General features: G+C 32.8%; 1 protein-coding gene across 4 annotated transcripts in view; it reads right to left on the bottom strand.

The window, feature by feature from the left end:
* The window catches only part of LOC106459701 (GATA-binding factor 2-like), a 198,236-nt gene that overhangs the window by 73,121 nt on the left and 107,361 nt on the right, over window positions 1–17,754 (bottom strand). Inside the window, exon 1 of one of the 4 annotated variants that reach the window (XM_022386423.1) lies at window positions 9,174–9,252. The exons of the other annotated variants lie outside the window; for them this stretch is intronic. The gene's annotated coding sequence lies outside the window, so the exon portion shown is untranslated. Of the gene's footprint in view, window positions 1–9,173; window positions 9,253–17,754 lie in introns of those variants that run through there. 4 annotated transcript variants of the gene reach the window in all.

The raw sequence follows: 17,754 nt of genomic DNA, 5'->3' as shown, positions 1-17,754 counted from the left end.
CAGATAAATCTCGCAATAACTGAGAACTCATTTTGTTTTTGTCAACTTTTATCCACTTTTCTCGTGTCATTTCAAGTAAAATCTTTGACACCCGAGAAACGGGCAACCCAATTATTACAAATTATAGACCCAGAAGAGTTGTCAATTTCACTGCTAGATTTTAAGAGCAGTAAAATTGTTAAAGTTAAATGATGATAATGTAAATAGTTTTATGGACATACTTGTGTATGTACAATTACTTAAAGTGATTAAAGAAAATTCAACAGCAATTGAAGTATGTACTTTGAAACACACCCACACTGATGAACAAGCTTCTTTAAAAAAGTAAGTGAAGGTTCTTTCCATAGATAAAACTCAAGTACAAACAGGAATTCTCCAGATTTCTTTTTCCTGTCTTTTAACCCACGTTATTGTTCTTTCTTTGCTTGGAGACTTGAGAAACCAAATACTTGTTTGTTGTTTGTTTTTGCCGTTTAGAGCAAAATGTTCTATTGATCTTTTAGCTAAGATTATGAAGCTTAATTTAGCAGTTTCATACTATTTCTCCTTTTTAATTTTATCGTTTCTAGCTATCTTAAATGGATTACAATTTTTGTTATTGCTGAATGATTGTAATTAGAAAGACACCTGTTTAAAAATGTCTATATTATATATATAACACGTTCAGCAATGACAGTTTTACATTAAAGGTTAATATTCACTACTTAAATACTTTTTTATAAGTGTTATAATTTTCAGCACTTAGGAAAACACCTTCTATCAGTCACACACATTTTTATCGGTTGTACACAGTAATAAAACGTTTGTTTATTTTATTTACAGCATTTCACCAGGTTTACTTGATGATGCCAACCAGGTAAACCTGGTGAGACTTTGTGAATAAAATAAACAAAAGTTTTACTATGTACAACCGATAAAAGCTTGTGTGAATTTTAAAACCTTTTTAGTATTATCACTCTTCACACTTTGTAGAACTTTCCAAAAGTGTTATCACTAAGTTTATAAAAGCATGTAGAATATATTGAAAACAGGCTTTACATGTTTAGCTCCAATTTCTATGAGCATGTTACTTTCTTCATAAATTAAATCAAGTTTTCACAATACTTTTTCTAAGAATTCCTGTAAAAATAACTTTCAATACTATATGGTTATTTTAAAATACAATTATTTGAAGTTTATTGTTAATAGATTATTTGATGCTTTATTTCACCGAGTATATCCTACCTTTCCGTTTGTCAAGCTGTATAAGATCAGTATTAAATTTAAAGTGAAACTTATATAATACAAACACTGTTGGAGCTGTTTACTGTAGTTTAATAAATTCTACTCAAATGGAACAATATTAGTCATCCGTAATAGCAGACTGTCATGTAAACCTATTTCCATGTACATACATTGAATACAGAAAACTTTCTAGCTGTATACTGAGTATTTTGGAAATATCTTTGCGCAAAGTATACAATTTCTGATTAGCTAGAAAATATTCCGAAATAGAAAGGCACGCTTCCTATACAGTAGTATATTCACGTTCACAAGCTTACCATCTTGAGCAAGTTAGACGTTTCTGATATAACTCTTTTTTATGCATGTTTATTATCTCTGTTTTCTCTGTGACAGCTGCTTCTATAGTATGTGTCCCACTCTTCGTAAACAACTCTGTATAACATAGTCTTCCTTAAACGCGAAATCTAATAAATTTAACACACTTCATATTTGAAACACTTGTCATTAAGAGATTATTTCAGTCTGAATAGTGTCAGTCACCTACATGGCATACAACACTACTGTGTCACGTGTCAGCAAAGCGTCCTTTCTAACACTGGCTGGTGATGAGCCCAATGTCTCTAGTATGATTCAGTGCACACGTGGAGATAAATATGACAACAGTAGAATATTTTCAACGACTACTAAAATACAGAAAATTATGGAGATAAAACAATAACACTAGAATATCTTCAATCATTATTATTATACAGTACACCATATAGTGGTGAAACAATGAGGAAATATTTACTGATATGACGATAATAAATTAACAGTACAATATTCTTTGCTGCTATTAAGGTATGACAAGCTATACAATAGCGGTATAATATTTCACCACTTCTAGTACATGGTGTATTAGGATAGCAGTAGAACGACGATGAAGTGTTTTTTGCTATGCTATAAAACATAGTATACTCTGGTGATAGTATAAGGATGGGCGATAATTTTTTATTTTTCAGATATACTAAGGCAGCATATTATGGTGACAGTAAAATGAACATAATTTATTTTCAGCTCTAATAGGATATGGTATATCATGATGATAATAGAATGAGACACAGTATACTCAGCTCTAATAGGATATGGTATATCATGCTGATAGCAAAATGAGACACACAGTATAATAAGCTATAATAGGATATGCTATCTCATGGTGATAGTAGAATGAGACACAGTTTAGTCAGCTCTAATAGGATATGGTATATCATGGTGATAGTAGAATGAGACACAGTATAATCAGCTCGAATAGGATATGGTATATCATGTTGATAGTAGAATGAGACACAATATACTCAGCTCTAATAGGATATGGTATATCATGGTGATAGTAGAATGAGACACCATATACTCAGCTCTAATAGGATATGGTATGTCATGGTGATAGTAAAATGAGACACAGTATACTCAGCTCTAATAGGATATGGTATCTCATGGTGATAGTAGAATGACGACACAGGTGACAGAGGAAAGATGTGGTATAATGTGGTCATGGTAAGTTTTAGTATTTTAGATCAATACTGAGATATATTAAAATGTAACTTTGTTGGGTTTTAACCTTTATTATTGGAGCGTAGCATTAGGTTGTTAGTTCAATAATCAAAGCAGTAGATGTGTGTAGCTCTAGCCTGACATTACAATATATTATGATGGTAGTAGAATTACAGGATAATATTTACTGCACTACTATGATACAATACAACACAGTCTATGAAATCTAGTACCAATTGTTTAGGACAAATGGTCAAATTATCAATAATGATGGGCGTTTCGTCTGTATATGAACACAGTAATCAAAGTACTATGGCAGATAGGATTATGACAGAAGGCTGATGTTACAACGGCCTTCGAAATAAGTCGAAATACTTTCCTTGGCATCTATATTCATAGCCTCGACTGATTATACTGCAGTAATCTCAGGCGTGCTCATCAGTCTACCCTTTCTTGACAGTTATGTTTATTAGATATAGTTTTTGTTTGTTACTTCATTAATTACAAGATGTTCTTGTTTTATTTCTGTTTTGAATGTACGTGGTTTGAATCGCGTTATACTCTAAAATAATGCTATTTGATCTTATTTATCAAACACTTATGTTAGCCACAGTTACCGCAAATATTCTGGTTACTCTATCCTATTTCATGGGTTTAGAACCTAGCTTCACAATTTTTTGTCCAGTTTTGGGATATACATTATTTAATAAATATATGTATTGAATATATATATATATATATATGTGTGTATGTGTGTGTTAGAGTGAATATGGATAAGTGACATATGGTGTATATTCTTCGGATATTATGTATAATAACCAATATCATTAGAGAAGGTACATAGTTGAATAGTCAGTGAAATGAGCTTGCACATTGACCGGTTAACGAACATAATTACCGCTAGATAATGTGCATATTGACCGGTTTATTTGTGAAGCCATTATCCTACAATACACACATTCTCCAAACACTCTGGTCAACGTACATAATTGTCAGTAAATATACACATTTACCGTAGCATATTCACAGTATATTATTGTATAACATTCATCACCAAACATATGTATCACATATAATCATATATTATTAAAGAATCTAATTGGAAAAAAAATATTTTTTTAATTATGGTTTTGGTATAATATCCATACTCACTTTTAAATATTTTGTTGTATATCATCGCCCCCCAGTCTCACAGTGGTATGTCTGCGGACTTACAACGCTAGAATCCGGGTTTCGATACCCGTGGTGGGCAGAGCACAGATAGCCCATTGTGTAGCTTTGTGCTTAATAACAAACAAACAAGTATATCATCGACCTACCAGTTTAAAAAAACAAAACATTCTTTAATTGTAATAACTAATTTTTAGCATCTGGTTATTACCAACGAAATGAATAACCTGTTTTGCTTATGTACCTTATGTATGACATGTTTTTATTTACTAAACCTATTCAATTATGAAGATTTTGAATATATAACACTATTGTCACAAAGTGCCACTGCTTTTCAAGCATAAGCCGTATATTAATTAGTAATGAGTGCAGAACAGAGTCCATTACCATATTAGACGTTATTAAACAGCAGTTCAGCCGTAGGTTAAAAAGCCGCAACTGAAAGCTAAGTTTTAGAAACAATAATAATCAATTGATCGTCAGTCTTTTCGACGCTTTCTATATTAAATTATATTATGAAATATAAATTTTGGTGTATGATTTCCCCCTAGTGGCGAGCAACCTAAATCATAATAGGATGACCTGCGCTTTCTATAACTCAATACATTATTTTTAATAGCCAGTCTATTACGCTAAAAATTATAAAACATACTTATATCAAGATAGAGATACAACCAATTTTTATAGCCGAGCGCGAGAATAAGGAAATAAAACAATTCAACATTAACATACTAAAATTAAAAGCAAATCATTAGGTCACAACTTACAGTTTTTCTGCTTTGAATACTGTCAGCTAAAACACGAAGTATGTTTTATAATAAAATTATATATATTTTTGTTTTATATTAGATAATTATCTCACTTTATCAAACCTCATATTTAATGTATGTTTTATACTTTCAGGGTTACATTAGATTACTGCTTACTATCATGATAGATAATGAATAGGGCTTACTGTAGAACTTCTTTCGGAAATGTTATGTACTAGACGGTTTGATTTGTTATATCTCTCTCTCTTATAGCATACATTTTATAAAATATTTTTTTTTTTGGGGGGGGGGGTGACAAAGAAGGCTGACCTCACTTGGGTCTCCAATTCAGTTATGATGTAACTTGCTATATGTCTTAATTTGGCCTGACTAGAAATGTTTCATAGAGATTGTGTAGGACCCCTCCCGAGCTTGTGGGAGCGGTAGCTCCTGTTGCCCCTCCAAATGAGCCTCTGTATTATTGATTAAGGGAAATGCCCCCCCCCCAAAGTCCACGATATTATAAAGATGTTTATTATAGACAGATTCCTTTTTCCCATATTATGTTCGATCCAATATAATTCAGTTTTTATAGTAATCGAATATATGACAAAAATGGTTATAAATTACGAGCTTCAACATATTATAATCATATACAATACACCTTGAAATGAATATTCCGTACCTCTAATTAATACTCAATTTTTGAACAGAAGGTAAGAAACTTTATACAATCATTAATCATCGCGATAGATTTGAATTTAGAATAGAATCAAAATGTTGATATAATAAGGTTAGACATCGAGAGATAAACTCATGTTCTTTACTATAAATAATTACTTGAGTATTAGGTTGGATTTAAACGTATATCTTATGTTTTCTCTAGGTTTTATGTAATGTTTGAGGCTTATGGAAGGACAATTAAAGTTTTCTGGGGCGTTTACAGTCACATTTAAATGAGAATACAGATCTATATTATCTTGTAATGATTTTCGAAACATTTCATATGAAGGTTAAATAATAATTGCATCATGAAATATTGAGTGCAAAACTATCTAGAACAGCAAAGAGTTTGTTGTGAAATAACCTTTAAGTTCACTGATGAGCACGATGTCAATGTTATTTGTATTCAGGAAGGAGTACGATTTGAAATAATATGCAAGTTGAATAGTATGAACAGGTTTTGTGAAATAACATTCGACTTCACTAGCTAGTGTGGTTTGAAATAACACAATAGGAGGTACGATATGAGAAACATTATTCCTAATCAATTAAAAAAAAACATTTAAATTTAACAAGGAGAACGTTGTGAAAAAATCGTCCGTTGCGATATAACATTTAATTCTAGTAAGATGTAAAATATGAAATAAGATTTTATTTTATCAAAGAGTACGATGATTGTCTGTAATTAAACACAAAGCTACACAAAGGGCTATCTGTGCTCTGCCCACTACGGGTATCGAAACCCAGATTCTAGCGTTGTAAGTCCACAGACATACCGCTGTGCTACTGGGGGGGGGGGCGAGTCCGATGAAAATAATATTTAAATTCGAGATATTTTTCTAATTCTATCTTGACTTAATGCGTTTAAACATTCATAATATTTATAATTAGTAAATGTTAACCATGTGAGTATTCTGGTGAAAATGACAATATAGTCAGTTTACGGGAAATTAGTAAATCTATCAGTTCAATTAAACTAGTGCTTTTAAAAATCTATACTTATCTACACCTCTCACATTATCTAAGAATAACATAAATCTGTAGAAACCATTTGGACAAAAGGAAACGTGACTATCACGTGTTCCAAAATTGTACATACAGGAGTAAACACCACATATTCACTGCTGCTCTAATGACGGACCTAATGCTTTTTTTTTGTCACATTAAAAGCTACAGATAATTTAAATTTATTTATTTATTCGATAATTCAATGTCTGTGTAAAAAATAAAAAAGCTTTGGTTTTAGTGAAATTGTTTGAGAAACCTGACTGTACTTGAACGTGAGTTGGAGTTATTGCTGTTAATAAGTTCTGAACATCAGTGAGTTAGATCAGTAATTCAACTAAGATAAACTGAAACAAAATGTATAACAGTAAGTAAGTATGGTGATCACATTCAGGTAACATCATTTTACAAAACCCTTATTATAAATTAATTTTATAAAAGAAAAAAGTAAATTTTTGAGAATCAGCTAAATTGCTTTTTGGTGTTTTAATTTCGTGGTGTAAGCACATTGTAACGTATGTTTTATTTCATCGGATAAGCAGTATATACGCGCAGAAGTTACGACTACTGAGATATTTTTGAAAAGCAGAGTATGGTGTTTTGAAATACTAATGCTAATTTTAAAGTGTTTCATAGATATAATTTTGAGTATGTATAGGCTAACAAGGATCAGAGAGATTACACTTCTGTATATTTGCGATACACGTGCAAGAACCTACGCAAAATATTTTCACGTCTAATATTCACGAATGCATAGGTTGATTTGGTTTGTTTCGAATTTCGCGCAAAGGTACACGAGGGCAAGCTGAGTCGAGCGTCCTAACCACCTGGCCATGACAGGCCTAAAATTCACTTTTTTAAACCTCTATTCGTAGTTTATATATTTTAGAGCAAAAACACATTGGGCTATTTGTTGTGTCTATCGCGGGAAATCGAACCCAAGATTTTAGAGTTATAATCCATAAACTTATTGCTGGAGAATAGAGAATAAAACGCTATTTCGCTCGTGTGTCATTTTAAAAACACAACACAGCTAAGCACGTTTCTTTCAAATCATACTGTATACAATATGGAATAAAAACAAACTAAATACTGCTGATATCTGGATTTAAGCATCTTTTTAGTAGCTAATAAATTTTCTCTCCCTGAAGGAAAAATAATTTCTACTCATCTTTCCAAGGACTGTATTTCACACGTGCTTAGATCGCACGAAAGTTTTACAACTTTTTAAGGCGCACGTGCTTCTTATTTTCGTGTTAACGTTTAATTCAGGGTATAATTTTTATTATCTTTAACGCACGGGTCTGCTGACTGAAAAAACACAACAACTTTGCCCATAATTATTTCAATTATCATAGTTTCAACTGGTCGTTGTTTTTGTTTTTTTAAGCACAAAACTGAGCAATAGGTTATCTGTATTGTGTCGACTGTACGTATCGAAACGCGAACTTTAATGTTACAAGCCCTCAAGCTTATCGCTGAGCCAATAGGGCCTTTTAAGTTGTTACTTACTTAATGGTAAAAAATATTGATTGTTTAGCTGATTATTACATTATTATGTCTTCCTTTCTAGCTAAATAAGATTTCTGATAACTTTGGAAAAATATATTTAAAAAATAGAGAGAGAGAATCTGTGTGAAGCTGTTTCCACGATAATTTCAGTAACTATTTTTAAACCTAGGTTATAATTAGTTAAAACATTTATTTGATTAAACAGTAAATAGCATTCAAGATCATTTGATTATACAGTAAATAGCATTCAAGATCATTTGATTAAACAGTAAATAGCATTCAAGATCATTTGATTATACAGTAAATAGCATTCAATATCATTTCTAATATATTATATTTCCAAAAAGTTATAACTTGACTCCGTTCATGTAGCACACAAAGAGTTTTTACATAGCTCCTGTCCCTTTGTACTTCTAATCAATAATCTGTTTTTCAACGATCCTTAATCATCACGTTAACTATGAATATAAAATACAATTAAATACAATAAGTCGTAATTTTCTGTTTCAACATTATTTGAAGACCAGTAAACTGACGTGGACATTGAAGATTGTTCAATGAAAATCAAATATCTAAACATTTTTAATATTCCGACGAAATAATAAATAAATAAAAATACACGGTCAAAAGTAACAAAAGTTCATGTTTAGCAATAAATTCTGAAGACAATTTAATTTTGAAAGGGTGTTAAACAGTGAGTGAATATTATCGTAATCTCTATAATATGGGCCATTTTAAAGTTAGAACCTCGGAATCTCTACTTTATGATCACATCCACAGCCTAGTAAGCTATTTGTGACTACTTACACTCACTCTTCTCACACATCTCTAGGCAAACTATATCCAATTTCACAACATTGTATCAAATCAGCCGCTGGAAACCATGACATAATTTGGTTTTACCTTTAGCATATACAAAATAAATAAGCTTCCAAAGCAGGCATACACGTTATACCAAGAAAAAACTGTTGCCGTTTTAATTGTGGCTGGAAAACATTAATTAGACTGTGCGTGTTTGGCTGTTGCCACATTACGTCAAATTACAGCAACATTCCGCCACTGAATATACTTCGTAGTAAAAGAAGTGTGTGCTGATAATCTGAGAATACCTCTTCAAACTTACTGTGTAGTGTTTAAAACTATCGGGTACCATGCAGTGATAGGAGATAACAAAATTAAGATTGTGCGCTACAACATTAAGAACAAGCTTTTCTAAGGACATATTTCTAGCTGTTGTTGAAAGAACTTCGAATTACTCACTTATCAAGTCCACAGATAAACAAACGCAAGGTAGTGAGCCCAACGACACGACAGGGACGGTAGACTCTGGTACTCCTAGTTACCTTGCCAATCCAGAGATAAGTACGGGTCTCCAAAGAAGGCAGAGAGGCCTTGAAAAATGCTTAACGCATGGCCTGCGGTGAAGTAGACGGCACACACGAGTGGACCGTCATTTCTACCAAACGTGGTTTAGAAAATTTGCTGAGAATCTCGAAGCACCTTCGGCAGAAAGAGGCAGTTATCGTGGCTTTGGATGAATGTGACAAATACGTGAGCGTTTCAAAAGCGCTGTCCCCCAAAGCATGTTGCTTCTCTCACCAGAACCACACCAACTTAGGTGCCAACAACGCGAGATGAGGGACCACCCTGCCCCACCCCCATCTATTGCATCTGTCAAAGCTGTGCAGTCGTGTGGTCGATCACCCTTGTCAGCCATCGGATTCCAAGAAACTTGGAAGAAATCAATGGTTTTTATTACCCTTTAATCCAGGCTTTAGTAAATGGATGCTATATAAAAACCGACTCCCAGTGGATGAATAAACAAACCTTACACAATATGTTTTAAAATAACAATTTCGTCAGGAGATACTTTGTTTGTATAACTTGAATAAAACCGTAAAAAAAAAATGTACGTGTTAAATCAACCAAGAATGCACATAATATATAAGAGTATGTTTAAATATCGTTTCTGCCAGATTACCTATACATAGTTTTATATAAGCTTTTTGTGTTTCTGAAGAACATTTACAGCGTTGAAAGTAATTGTAAAATATCACTTGTGGTGGACGCGTGCTTATATAAAAACACGAATTCATAACACTTTAGTTTCGATTAAAACGTATTAGAAATATTGAACGACGCTCTACTACGACTATACCCTTAAATCAGCACTTCAGTTTCGATTAAAACTTATTAGAAATATTGAGCGACGCTCTACCACGACTATACCCTTAAATCAGGACGTTGGAAGAATCAACAGGTGATTGATGCTTCGTGTCATCCTCGACTGTTAGTACTGTTACAAATCTTCTCTAGCTAAAAGTGGACACAAAATGCCCTCCCACTGCCCCACCCGGCCCGGCCCACACCAGCTTGGCGCCGACTGAGTGTCACGACCGTAAATTCTGCTTGTGGAGAGTCCCATAAACCCATGCTGCCCGACCCCCTCCCCTCGTTCCGAGTTGGGACACTAAATTTTTCACAGTCTTTCCTCGTGAGACACTTGGACTGGAGGGCTTGCTTGGCGCCACACTGACCGGAACCGAGCTGTTGATGACTTTCCTGTTCCTGGCTTTACTCTGAAGTACATGTCCGTTTAACCAATCACTTGTGATGATGCTGTGCCAATAATTGTAGCAAAGTAGACAATTAACAAAGGTTAATGTGGAATATTTACAGCCTTTCTCTAACAATAGAAACTTAACATATCAACACTATTTCTTTAAACCAAAGAAAATGTTCAGTGCCACAAGTGCTGGAAATTTTAACACTTAAGTGATTATGCGCAATGAACCATTCATAATAATGAAATCTTCGGCAAATGTTTTCCTTCTCGCACTTTTTCATTTTTACAACTACTTTGTAAAACACAGAAATAAGGTTAGTTGAGGAGGGATTTATAGTTTAGTTAGAATTATGTACGCTCGAATGTTGATTTCCACGTAAACAGTCGAAACGCTTGTGGCAACAAAAACATTTCCGAATTCTGCTTTTGTGGGAACAATAAATTGTACCCATAAAAATAGGTAGGATAAAATTGATACAAACTGTTGAAACATGTTTCACATATTGAATCTGAGATAAAATGTTAAAGTTCCCTGCAATACACCACCGAGCATATCATTAAATGAGTTCATCAAAAGTGTAATATTATCGAAAATAGGTTTAAAAGAAACAATATTGCTATGAACTCTGTACTAAACATTAAGACGTATACACGTCAAATTGGTTTATTAGTCGAGCATTTATTCTTTAAACACTGTTGTTCAGATATTCATACATAATAACAATTCTTCAGACAAACAAATGTATTCATTTTATATTCGAAAAGAGCAGCACATCAAACGTGCACATGAATCACATATTCTTACATCAGATATACATTAGTCATCGAGAGTGCTTTTCTTATACTCACATGTAAAATGCGAGTTGTGATCCAGTGTATACAGTAACTTTTATGCTGGTATATTGTACATGCGATATATTTATATTGCCACAGAAAACGCTATCTGTGAAAAATATGTATGAAAAAAAGTTACTTATTCTTCCAAAACAAAGTCTGCGCATCAAGTGTTTATAATGTAACTGCATATTGTAGAATTAGACGTGAATAAAGTCTGCCCATCAAGTGTTTATAATGTAACTGCATATTGTAGAATTAGACGTGCATAAAGTCTGTCCGTCAAGTGTTTATAATGTAACTGCATATTGTAGAATTAGACGTGAATAAAATCTGCTCATCAAGTGTTTATAATCTAACTGCATATTGTAAAATTAGACGTGAATAAAGTCTGTCCATCAAGTGTTTATAATCTAACTGGATATTGTAAAATTAAACGTGAATAAAGTCTGCTCATCAAGTGTTTATAATCTAACTGCATATTGTAAAATTAGACGTGAATAAAGTCTGTCCATCAAGTGTTTATAATCTAACTGCATATAGTAAAATTAAACGTGAATAAAGTCTGCTCATCAAGTGTTTATAATCTAACTGCATATTTTGAAATGTCAATCAAATGTTTGCGACACATTTTATATCGCTGACTTATACAATTAACACTCCCCGAATTTATACATTATACTCTCACATTTTATGGTATTTTCTATCAAATGTATAATTCAGATTGTTAGGACCGTTTGCCACTTGTGTTCACCAGTTTTCTTTACTAGATCAAACACATATGTCCATCAGAGGGAGTAGTATCCAACACTAGATCAAATACAAATATCCATAAGACAGAGATTAATTCCATTACTAGAACAAGCACAAATTTATATTAGATAAGGGGTAGTATCCATTACTAGATCAAACACAGATATGTATCATATAGGGAGTAATATCCATTACTAGATGAAACACAGGTATCCATCAGATAAAGAGTAATATCCGTTACTAGATTAAACAAAAACTGTCAATCAAAAAGTCTACGGTAGCTTTTTTGATTACTAAATAAACCATGAACTGTTCGTCAAGTATGGAGTAATGTTTTATTACCAGATCAAACACGAAATGCCCAACAGATGCGTAAAGAAGTTATTATTCCTAGATGAAACACGAACTGTCAATCTGTTAAAGCTAATGCTAGGTTAAAGAAGAAAAAAAGGCCAACCAAAACAATAACGACAAAATACGAGATAATCCAGTCCACTACAATACTATTGTAACAATCGGACTGCTTGGCGACTTTTAATTATTCTGATTTGATACTCATTTTAAGACCCATTTGTAATCTTAAAAGTACTCATGTGCATGCTAGAGGAACAATACTAAAGCAGTTATCGTTTGTTTAAGGAAAAAATGGAAAATTTCATTTGAAAACATACTTAGGTTATTTTGAAGGCTGTAAACATTGTCGTGCTATTCCAAATATTTTGTATTTTAAAGTTTTAAACAGAATTAGCTTTATTAAATACTATCGCGAACACCAACAATAAATTCTACAAAGTAAAACAAAATACGAAGTTGGACTGCCAATGTTTAAAAAATTACGATAAGAAATTTAATTTTAACAGTATAGTTTTCATTTACTGAATACATTTATGTCACAAAAGTAAAATGATTAAAAAATAACCTTCTGTCAAAATGTAGAAATATTACACAATTACAAAATTTACAGAAATCAAGACAGAAATTTACAGAAATTGTTAGTAATGGCTGTAGTTTTATTAATATTCCTAATATGTATAATTGTCAACTACCTGAATAAAAAACTTTATCGCATGAAATCAATTTATATTTTGACATTTTACATTTTATTTTTACCATCAGAAAATGTATTACAGTGACTAAGATTTTTCTCCATAATTTTGCTAAATGGGATTTTTTTTCTTACAATTTTCAAAGTTTGATTTTCACGTTTTGTATGAGAGGAAGAAAAAACATGCGCATTATAAACTAAGATTTTTTTGTTTTGAATTTCGCGCAAAGCTACATGAGGGCTATCTGCGCTAGCCATCCCTAATTTAGCAGTGTAAGACTAGAGGGAAGGCAGCTAGTCATCACCACCCACCGCCAACTCTTGGGCTACTCTTTTACCAACGAATAGTGGGATTGACCGTCACATTATAACACCCCCACGGCTGAAAGGGTGAGCGTGTTTTGTGTGACGGGGATTCGAACCCGCGATCCTCAGATTGCGAGTCGAGCGTCCTAACCACCTGGTCATGCCGGGCCTATAAACTAAGTAGTAACGAAATTCTACTTTTTGCTACACCAAGCCAAGATAACGCTATTGCAATTTTTAGTTTGTGAACGTGTATAAAAATTCTGAATTAAAGAGAATATAAACAGACTAGACCCATTGGATCACAGGCAGGTTATTTTATTCAGTTTGCCAAAATACATAAAAAAGATGTTCGGTAGACCCAATAATTTCTAACGTAGGATTTACGATCATTAGTTAGTAGCTGGTTATTTAACAAAGTTTAAGAAGTCACATAAAATATTAATTTACGTCAAAAAAGATAACTTGGAATTTCCAAAATGTTTCAAGATTTAAGATTTTATTTATTAATTTTCAACCTCTAATGTTGCAAAGGGTTTCACAACAAAATCACAGTTTTCTACCCCGATGTATTCTACTATGAAATAATCACATTTTAGTTTTAATGGTGAGATCTATAGTCAGGTTGATAGAGTCGGTTTGCGATCAATCTTTACACCAACAGATATCTTGCGTGGAAAACAATTGTTGGATGAGAAGTATGTTGATAACAATTTTGTCATCTCTTAAATAAAAGTGTCACATTTATTTGTTTCAGCAGTATTTGTATAGTAAATATGTTAACAATAAATTCACAGCGAAACAGGAATGTGAACAAAGATTGCTTTTGTTTCCTATATACCGTTGTTTATAACAATAATAACAGAGGTTTTAACATTAGATTTTATCAAAAGTACTTAACGCAGTTGTACAGTCATTTGGTATCCAAAGTTGTTCACTCAGTTTAATCAAGAACTTATTCATCAAACATACAGAATCACTATAGTAATTATGAACTGTTTTGTAAGAAGGTAAATACAATCACATGGCCCGGCATGACCAGGTGGATAAGGCGCTCGACTCGCAATCGTTCGAATCCCCGTCCCACCAAACATGCTCGCCCTTTCAGTCGTGGGGGCGTTATAATGTGACGGTCAATCCCACTATTCGTAGGTGAAAGAGTAGCCCAAGAGTTGGCGGTGGGTGGTGATGACTAGCTGCCTTCCCTCTAGTCTTACACTGCTAAATTAGGGACGGCTAGCGCAGATAGCCCTCGTGTAGCTTTGCGCGAAATCCAAAAACAAACAAAATACAATCACAGAATGTTTACAATGAATTTCCGCAAAGCTATTACTTCTTAAATCGATGTTTAAAGAAAATGTAATTACTTTTGCGTTGCATTACACTATAGAATGAATAGTTAAATTTATATTTCAGGTAATGAAATTGGTTGAACGTGTCTAACCACAGGTAAGAGAGATTTATCTTCAACTAGGTATGAGAATCAAACACTTCTTTAAATATAGCGTTCATTAGTTGTTTATAAATCTATATGCCCATACTGTGGTATGAAATATGTGGGGTCCACCGGTAAATGCATCTCTTCACACGAATAAAATAATACTTATCGTTAAGATGTTTTGAAAGACATCCAACATAGAATAGCATGAATTAACGGTTTTCTAACAATCACATTAGCTCAGGCTATTTCAAGGCTACAAATAGAGCTAAAAATTAACAACAATTCAGCATAATTGAAAAGCTCAATCACCAATGCTCAGCTATACAACTATTATTACAAATTGTTCACAAAATGTATAGAGTAGTTTTTAATAATCTAATCAAAAAATCAAATGCCTACTGTCCAGCAGATTTGTGCAGTGTCGTTTCTTTATTTATATCACCGATGAAGTTTTATTAAATATGTTTGACGTTGCACATATACATAGTAATATTTTACTTTAAAGAACCTCGTTAGATTTCAACAGGAAGCCTCTCAAGAACACACATAATGCTGACATGTAGATTAAACACTTTCAAAATAAGTAAAAAGTTTTTACATGTATATTCTCTTCGTTTAACGAGCACATAAAGCACCCTATTCCAAATATGTCGCATTTTGTCGCCTTAATTTAAGCCCACTTCACAAAACAGTATTCGCTATTATAGCAGTTATCTTATAATCTAGGGTACGATACCCATCAATGAATATTTTTGGTGTTTAAGCGCAAAGCTATACAGAATAGGCTATCTGCGCTGTACTCGCCGCGGGGATCAAACTCTAATTTCTGGAGTTAAACGTCTACAAGCTACGGCTGAGCCAAAGAAGGGCCCATAAGAAAAAGAAATGTGTCTATAAATAACAATTTTGACATATCAGAGTAGGTGAGAGAAGGGATGTTGATTTTTAAGATATCTAAGCTTGTGATTGAGACTAATTCTTGTAAAATATTGTATCTTTGATAAAGCAATTTAGTTTGACAAAAGGCATAACGTGCATAACTCAAAGAAGTATTTTTATAGGTTTAGTATTTGTGGAAACCCTGCCTCAGCCGTAGTGCGTTTTCCTTTTATCTAGGTTAATATATATGTACTCTCATGTGCGTGTACTGTGTCCACTTATTAACTTTAAACTTAATAAAAAGTTTTATTTTGTGCTTGTTTTCTTCATAGCAATGATTTATCGTAAATGTATTTATTTAACAATCAGTTTCTGTTTATACAAGTTCAGAGATTTTTGTTGCGTGCTTCATCCAATAAAATAAGGCATGATAAATATATCAGGGCAATATCAGAAAGTTACACTACTTAAAAAGGTGGTTGAATTACTAGGGGCAAAACCAACAGAATAAAGACATAAGTCGCATTTTTCAGACAAATAAAAAAAAGAAAAAAGCATGCTAAGAAAATGCTATTTTTAAATATAATGTTTACTTGTCCATCCGAATGTACAACTAACTATCACAGGCCTACATCGTCCTTTGGAATTTTATTTTATGCGAACTACAAATGAAATACGTGGCTCTACTCAAGTAATTTAATTGAACGTTTTTTTTCGGCCACTAGTATTAATGCGTGTTTCATAATTACGAAGCTAAAAATACGCTCTTCGTGTTGGATAACTTATGTACACAAGTCTACATCGCAAACGAGGGCTTTTAATTACAAACGTAATTTTTGGCTTTGAATGTATGATAACCCTCCGTCTAGAATTATGTTTAAACGTTTATAAAGCGAAGTTACCTTTGTATAGCCTTTATTAATTAAGAACCGTGTGATTAACAACACTAACACATGTAGTACAGTTCTCCTACCCCTAAGGAATAAACGTGCAGACAGTTGTATTACTATTATCGAATAAATGCACAGTACATTCCTATACAACTATTGAATACAATTTTCCTACTCCTACAAAGTAAATGTGCAGTACTTTTCCATACTCCTACCAAATGAATATGTAGTCTAGTTGTCCTATTCTTGCTTAATAAATGGACATTATAATTCTTTGGTGCTATTGAATATGTGCGTCGTACGATAATCCTGTTCCAAGTAAAAACGACATAAAACCTTTTTACTTTTGGAATTTTAATCTTTTATACTTTTGTCGTTTTTTACGTTATTTATACGTCTTCCTCTTACAGGAATCACGAAAGATAAATTATGTTTTTTTTTCAGGATCCTATTATGTCTGACATATGGGATAAACTGGTGTATACATTTACTTATATCATTGTTTGGCACTCGTAAAATATCGAGGAAGATTTGTTTGTTTTATATATTCGTGCAAAGCAACATTAAGGCGCTAATTGTACATAATTTTAAATTCATGGACTAGATGATGCCCAGACCGAGTGAATATCACCACTGCCTTCCACATTTCCGCCACTTAAAAAACAGTCCTTTTCAGGACGTCACAAAAAATATTAGTAAGTTAGTTCATTAGTTAAAAAAAAATCAGTAAATGGATTCTGTATCCTACAGATATTTTTACAGCAAGTATTGGAAAAAAAGGTGTATGTTCTCAAGTGTTAGTAAGGTATCTTAAAGTAAGTGATGTTCACTCTTTTCTTGAGTTAAAATTATACAAGTTTCACTATCCTTCAGACTAAATCACATCAGATCTGATAGAGCTAGCAGGAAAACAAACACACATAAAGATAGTACAGTTAATAGGTTGGTGATTAAGTTTTGATATCGGACGTATTTTTATTTCTGGTATTATCCTCGAGAAAAGCTATGTTGCTCGTAAGAATGTGCTAACGTATCTGATTACAATCAGATCTTTAAAAAAACAACTAACATAACCTTATTCAAATGCCACCAGAATATAATGTAACAATTTATGACAACCTATTGAG

The sequence above is a fragment of the Limulus polyphemus genome, unplaced genomic scaffold, assembly GCF_000517525.1.
Source record: "Limulus polyphemus unplaced genomic scaffold, Limulus_polyphemus-2.1.2 Scaffold29, whole genome shotgun sequence".
NCBI classification, from domain to species: Eukaryota; Metazoa; Arthropoda; class Merostomata; order Xiphosura; family Limulidae; genus Limulus; species Limulus polyphemus.
This window is presented reverse-complemented; position numbering and strand designations above follow the sequence as displayed.